This window comes from Chlorocebus sabaeus, chromosome 21 (genome assembly GCF_047675955.1).
Source record: "Chlorocebus sabaeus isolate Y175 chromosome 21, mChlSab1.0.hap1, whole genome shotgun sequence".
Taxonomy (NCBI): Eukaryota; Metazoa; Chordata; class Mammalia; order Primates; family Cercopithecidae; genus Chlorocebus; species Chlorocebus sabaeus.
The window spans coordinates 42,103,948-42,112,343 of NC_132924.1; positions in this window are offsets into that span (position 1 = coordinate 42,103,948).

The following is an 8,396-nucleotide window of genomic DNA, read 5'->3' on the forward strand; positions in this document are numbered from 1 at the left end:
GCTGCAAAGGCCATGATATCATTCTTTTTTATGGCTCCATAGCAGTCCATGGTGTATATGTATCACATTTTCTTTATCTGTTCTATCATTGATGGGCATTTAAGTTGATTCCATGTCTTTGCTATTATGAATAATGCTGCAATGAACATACATGTCCGTGTGTCTTTATAACAGAATGATTTATATTCCTTTGGGTATATATCCATTAATGGGATTGCTGGGTCAAATGGTGTTTCTGTAGGTCTTTAAGGAATAGCCATACTGTCTTCCACAATGGCTGAAATAATTTATGATACTGTCTTTTAAAAATCAAATTAACTTTTCCACATCATTCCCATGTACATGCACCATTTTACCTTTTCTTCTTGCTTGCCTCTTTTGTATATTATGTAATATAAGCAATCATTCTTATAGCAGAATAATCAAAAGAACTTTAAAAATCAACAAATATAAATGCTAATATGTTTGATGAGAGCTCCCTACCCTTTCTTATTTTTATTTGGAAACTCAGTTCTTCATTTGTTTGATGCTATTTTGTTTCAATTAGTGTTTCTACCTATAAATCATAGATCAATTGATTTATTTTGTTGATCAATATTTCATTGCTAAGTTCTTAATATATTTGGAAATTCACTGCAATTTTTTTGAGAAAATAATTATCACTTCCACCTTATGTCTATCTAGTTCCATTTTAGCCCTAGAATTATCACACAGATAAAGGAGCTCTTGAAGTACACTCCAAAGTCTTTTGCAATATATATTAACTAAAATGCTATCACATGAAAAATAATTACATTTAATAATTTTTAGAGGTGCTTCTGGTTATTGTGAACCAGTGTATTGGGGAAGGAAACTAGAAAGTAATATACCATACAACCAATAGTGAGTTTCTCATTTCTTTCCCTAGTATCTTCTGACCTAAACTTAAAAACAGTTAAGAAATGTACACTGGGTACAGCCAGAAAGAGTTCCAAAGGAACCTATTTCTAAGCCATCTGATGAGCAGGAAAGGAGGCCCCTGTGAGTCAATGAGAGTGGGAATTTTTTTTTTTTTTTTTTTGTTACTTTTGGCACCACGTTCCAAGTAATCCTGTAGTAGCAATGGCAGCAACAGTATCAGTGGGTATTCAACAGCCTAAAACTTAGAGAGTGGAGTTTTATCATTGACCAGAGAATCTGATCTCAAGAGGGGAGAATGTCCAACAATTTATTTTTCTCTCTCTACCCTCTTACCACTTGGCTCTGGATGCAGACACATTTTCAGGAGTGCATGACACAGTAGGAAACGAAAGCCACAGCTTTTTATGAAGAGGATCAGTGAGAGGGGCCTCTGGGAGTTAGAAACCACTGGGAGAGTATAGAGAGGAGAGAGCTCAAGAAAGCAATATTCTAAAGTTTTGTATTTGCTTTTGTGCTTGCCCTGTAACTATCTTCAAATTTGACTCTAATCAGTGTGTAAAAGGATTCAAGAACTGAACTATGAGTTTAGACTGCCATCCAGGTTTCACAGTAGCTATTGGGTTGCATTTGAAATTGAACTAACATAGAAACTACAGTCCACAGAAAGCAGGTATAAACTTGCTGCTTTAATCTCACAAGCCAATTTCATGTCCAAACAAACAAGCAAGTAAATAAATAAATGAGTATTTTTCCATAGGATTAAAATAAAACCCAGAGTCATATAATATTCAAAAGACCCAAGGTATAATCTAAAATTATGCAATATATAAGAACCAGGAAAATCTCTGCATGTTGCTAGGTAAAATACAATAAATACCAACACACAGCAATTGAAATTATTAGACTAGGATTGTAAAATAGCTATTATAGCCATACTCCAAAAAGTAAGTACATTGAACACAACTGAAATGAATGGACAGCTCAAAAGTCTCAGCAGAGAAAGAGAAGATATAAAAAGAAACCAAATGGACATTTTTGAATTGGAAATTACAAGTGAAAACAATTTCATTGTATGCTTGATAGCAGAATGAAGATGACACAAGAAATCAGTATACTTAAAGATGGATTAATATAAATAATCTAATCTGAACAAGAGGAAAAAGATTTTAAAATATTGAAAGATAAGTAAATACCTTCTCAGATTGAGAAAAGCTGAGGGTATTTGTTAATAGCAGACTTAATCTTAAAGAAATACTAAAAGGTCTTTAGATGAAAGAGAATTGCTACTAGATAGAAACAGAATTTTAACAATAAAGGAAAAGCAATGTAAATGGCAAACATCTGAGTAAATATGATAGATAATATTTATCCTCTAAAGTTCTATAAAATATATATGATGGTGTTTCAGTGTATATACGTGCAACATTTATGATACTTGCAAGACAAATGAGGCAGACTAAAGGGACCTATCTATATGATAAGGTTTCTACATTCCCTTTAAATTAAAATATTAATTCAGAGTAGATGATGAAAAGTTAACCATGTCTATTTTAATTCCTAGAGAACCACTATGAAAAACTATTCAAAGAGATATAGCTTAAGTGGAATATTAAAAATTATTCAAATAATCCAAAATAAGGCAGAAGCTAGGAAACAGAGAAACAAAGAATCAAGAGAACAAATGGTAAAGAAATAATAAAATGACAGAGCTACTGTTACATTCTAAATTTCATCCTAGGAGTCCTATGACCTCTTAAATAATTTTAAAAGAAATTTGCATATTTAAGCTTCTCTTTTTGCTGTAAAGTTCTATGAGTTTTGACAAATACATTGTATTTTGTATACATCATTATGGTGTCATAAAAACAGTGACTGCTCAAAAAAATGCATGGTACTTCACTTATTTAACTCTTCCTCTTGTTCTAAGCCTCTCTTAGCTGCTAATATTTTTGTCATCTCTATAGTTTTAACAGTTCATGAATAGCAAATAACTAAGTCATACAATATGTAGACTTTCAGAATGCTTTCTTTTATTTAGCAATATGCATTTAACATGCATACATGTATTTTCATGGCTTGATAGCTCATTCTTTTTTATCACTGAGTACTATTCCACTGAGTGGATACATCACAGTTTATTTCAGCTTTTGGAAGGAGATTTGACTCCTTTCAGTTTTGGCAATTATGAATAAAGCTCCTAACAACATTTCAAATCAATTGACTAAATACCTAGGAGAAAACTGCTTAATTGCATAGTAAGACTACATTTTACTTTGTAAGAAACTGTCAAGCTGTCTTCCAGATTTGTTGTACCATTTTACATTCACATCAGCAATGGACTTTCTGTTGCTCTGTAACCTTATCAGCAATTAGTATTGTCAGGGTTTTCATTTTATTTTATTTTAGACATTCTAATGTATGTAGTCATATCTCATGGTTGTTTTAATTTGTATACCCCTAATGTATATTGAGTATCTTTTCATAAGCTTATTTGCCATCTGTCTATCTCTTTGGAGAGGTGTCCGCTTAGATATTTTTCCCAATTTGTTCATTGAGAGGCTTTTAAAAAAATCTTAACTTGCTGAGAATTTTATTAGAATTCCATTAAATGAAGATTTAACATCTTAGTAATATTACACCTTCAAATTCATTAATATAGAATATCTCTCAATTTACTTATATCTTTGATTTCTTCATTCAATGTTTTGCAGTTTCTGCATTCAGATGGTATTCATACTTAGAATTATATCTACAAGAATTTCATTTTTGGCACTATTGTAAATGTATTGTTTAATTTTAAGTTCCAGTGTTCATTGATGGTGTATAGATAAGAAAGTAGCTTATACAGATTCAATTTATAATCTGTAACCTTGCTGTATTCACCTATTGGTTGCAGAAATTATTGTGTAGATTATTTGAAATTTCTGCATAGGCAATCATGTCATTTCAAAATAAAAACAGCTTTTTTTCAAAATGCATACCTTTTTTGTTCTTATTTTAGTGCACTAAATAGAGCTTCCATTATGATGCTGAATATGACTACTGTGAAAGGACATCTTTAGCTTTTCCCAAGTTTAGGGAAAAAGCATTCAGTCTTTCAACATTAAGTATCAATTGTTTCAAACAGAGGCTTGTTTCAGGATGGTGTATGCAGATTTTTTTTTTTTTTTTTTTTTTGCATAACAACTCTTACTTTTTCTAGCAAAATTTTTTAGAAAATTTTCTCTCTTCTTAGTTTGCTTAAAAATTTTACTATGAATTGGATTTTTTTCAAATGATTTTCCTGCATCAATGTATGATTATATCCTTTTTCTTTTATATCCTCTGATATGTCAGATTTTGTTGAATGGTTTCTAATGTTGACCAAGCCTTGTCTACATTGACTAAATCCCACTTCATCCGGGTGTATCTTTTTATATTATTAGATTCAACTTGCTAATATTTAGTTGAAGATTTTTGAGTATATGTTCATTACAGATATTGGTCTCTAGTTTTTCTATTATGTTAGGTCTTTTTCTGGATTTGAAATGATGGTAACTCTGGCCTCATAGAATAAGATTATTCTTTATGCTTTTTTTTTTGTTATGGAAGACATTGTGGAAAATTAGTATTACTTTTTACTTAAATGCTTGTTAAGATTCACCAGTGAAACCAACTGGGCCTGGTGTTTTATTTTGGAAGGTTATTAATTATTGGTTAAATTGCCTTAATATATTTAGGGCTACTGAGGTTATCGCCTTCTCTTCGAGTATGGTTTTCAAGAAATTTATTTGTTTCATTTAAGCTATCAAATGTATGTGCATAGAGTGTTCATAGTATAACTTTGTTATAATTTTAATGTCAGTGAAATCTGTAGTGGTGACCCTTCTTTCATTTCTGAGACAAATCGCAGCATTCCCAAACAATTTTCTTGAAGCCCTGACCCCTATTGACTATGTCCTCTCCCCTCTCTTTGGTGAGACAGGAAGCCTGGAAGGAGGGCGGAAGTGGGAAGAATACCCTGGGGTAAAGCTCCAGGCCAGTCTTTTCTCCTACAGATTAGGCCTTTATTATGGAGAAGGTCCTGGTAATACTTCAGAATGATCAATCCTTCCTTTCTCTGCTAGAGCCACAAGGAATCTTTCTTGGATCTTCATCACATAAACATGCTGTGATTCCTGGAGGCTGCCCTATGACTATGGCCTCCAGTAGTTTCCCTTATCACACAAGTCCACACTTCAGCTCCAGCAGTTCATCAAAATCACCATAAAATATTTCTACCAGATTATGACTCCAAGGTAAGCAGATCTTGGCTTTGTCTCTCTGGATGTGTCTGCCTCTCCAGATTTCAGGGTAGATGTTTGTCCTACAACCTCAGTTCTCTGATGGGTACAAGGCAAGTCTTGATTTTCAGTTTATCCTTCCTTCTCATGACGTAAGGATAGGAGTGACACCTTTCAAACTCTATATATGTCAGGGTTGAAACTGGAAGTCTACTAGTTGATTTCTTTAAGTTGCAAAGACATTTCAATAAAGTAAGGACTGTCCTTTGAACACATGGTATTGGAACAATTTTATATTAATCAATCACAACACCTCAACGTAAATCTCACACCCTATACAAAATATTAACTCAAAATAGATACTACATCTAAACAAAAAATTTCAAACTATAAATTTTTTGAATAAAACATAAGTGAAAATTTTCCCGAGATTGATTTAGGCTAAGTGTTTTTATATATGGCACTAAAAGCTTGATCCATAGAGAAAATAAAACCTAAGCTGGATTTTATGAGAATTTAAACTTTCTTGTAAATTTTAAAATTTACTTTCTGAAACACATTGTTGAGAGAATGATAAGACAAGTTACAGACTGGGAGAAAGCACAGTTGCTTCTTGTTTTTCGCAGTGGTTATGTTCTATAAAGTAGCATGAACAATGAATTGGTGAGTACTGAATAATTGCTTCTAGAAGAAATACATGGTTAATTCTCTGGTCACAATATTTTCATTAACTGATCAATACACATCCTTGTTCTATGTGTGTTTCTGTTTAAGTATGCCTTATTTAATAAATATTGTTTGCTCATTAACATTGAATTCATGGCCAACAGCTCTAAAATCATGCCTGAATGAACCTCGTCTAACTCATACATTTTTTTCTGTAAGGCACATCACAGCCTTCTTGTGCTTGGGATCACTAGACGGCACTTCAGCACTATGTTTGGGGCCATTCTAAATGACTGAATTCAAAAAAAAAAAAAAAAAAAAGAGTGAAAAATATGTAATTAAGTAGGCTGCAAAAAGGATGCTTTACCATGAGAGCTGAAACAAGAAAGCAGAGTGTCACCTTATTCAACCTTGGTGAGGAATGCTAGGCAACACAAATGTTTTACCACTCTCTGCATGCCTGTGAATTGCTGCAAAAAGATGGTGGGAGTATTAACTTGGGGTGACAATTAAGTTTTAGTGAGCAGACAAATGTGCATTATGGAATCTGCAAATAATGTTCAGGTATATTTTAAAATCATATATCCACCAAAGTACTTACATTTGGAATATGTAAGTAACAGTCAAACTCCACAGTAAAAATAAAATACAATAAAAAATGGGGAGCAGGCAAACATATTCAACAATTTACCAAAAGAGATATAGGGATGGCAAATAAGGACATGAAAAGATGCTCAAAATTATATTAGCATTATAGTAATGCCAGTTAAAAGCACAATGACAGACCAAGTCCTATGACATACCTAGTAGCACCGCTAAAACAAACAAAATGAATGGACAAAACCAAGTGCTAGCAAGGATTCAGAACAGATAGATATTTCATACATTCCTAGTGCAAATGGAAAATATACAGCCATTCAGGAAAACAGATTGGTGGCTTTAGGTAAACTTAAAATTGTACTTACCGTTTGAGTCAACAGTTCCATTCCTTATTATTTACCTTGGAGATACAAAAACTTAGGTTTGGAAACCTGTACATGAATGTTTATAGCAACTCTATTAATAATCACTAAAATTTAAAAACAGTCCAAATGTATCTCAATGGATAAGTGCATCATACCAACTCTGATCCATAGATATATCCATATAATAGAATACTGCTTAGCTACAAAAAAAATCAATAACACATGCAACAATACGGATGAATCTCAAAGGCAGTTTGTGTTGAATGAAGGAAGCCAGTCTCAAACAGTTACATACTATATGATTTTACTTAATAACATTCTGAGAAAGAGAAATCTATAAAGACAGGGACAAGATCAGTAGTTACTGGGTTGAGTAATGGAGAGACAGTTTAACTACAAAAAAAAAAAAAGCAGAAGAAAAAGTTTTGTGGTGTAATGGAACTAGTCTGTATTTTGATTGTGGTGTTATATCAATATAAATGCATTAAAATACAATTGTGCACCAAAAATAATCCTTTTCACAGTATTTAATTTAAAAATATGGAGGCTATAAACATTCAATTGTTAGAAAAATTAAATTCAATATATTCTTCTGATAAGTTTTATTCTTTCTCTTTTCTCATGCACTACTTTAAAAAAGAAATATAATACACAGTGTTTTAACACATCCAAATTTTTCATCAGTGAGAAAATGAATGAATGTATGTTGTGCATATATATGTACAATAAAGAAAATTTTAGTAACTTCTCCCCAGTTCTCGTGACCATTTTCTGCACCATTAGGTACTCAAAGAAATGTAGCTAAGTCTAGTGCCTAATTTTACAGGTTCAAGCACACTTCCTTCAAGCTCTGAAATCACTTTTTAAATAGTACAATATTATATTAGTTTTTTCTTGCACCGTTATAAAGAAATACCTTAGACTGGGTAATTTATAAAGAAAAGAGGTTTAACTGGCTCACAGTTCTGTAGGCTGTACAGGAAGCATTGTGGCTTCTGCTTCTGCGGAGGCTGGAGGAAGCTTCCAATCATGGTGAAAGGCAAAGCGGGGAGCAAGGCACTTCAGAAGGAAGAGGCTGGAGCAGAAGGAAGAGAGAGATGGGAGAAGATGCTACACACTTTTAAACAACCAGATCTCATGAGAACTCACTCACTATCAGGAGAACAGCACTAAGCAGGATGGTATTAAATCATTCATGAGAAACCGCCCCCATGAACCAATCACTTCCCACCAGGTCTCACCGCCAACATTGAGGATTATAATTCTACATGAGATTTGGGCGAGGACCCAGATCAAAACCATATCAAATGGTCTTAAATTCATCTAGATTAGAAAAATCTTCACTCTTCCTGAATTTCAAGTTTTTCAAAATAATTCAGTCATTATTTCTTTCCTTATGTTTAGTTTGAACTCTTACAAAATGCCATTTAATTTTTCCTTCAGTTTGAATTTTATTTTTTTACTTTTTTTGAGATGGAGTCTCACTCTCTTGCCCAGGCTGGAGTACAGTGGTGCGATCTCGGCTCACTGCAACCTCTGCCTCCCGGGTTCTGGTGATTCTCCTGCCTCAGCCTCCCAAGTAGTTGGTATTACGTGCCTGTGC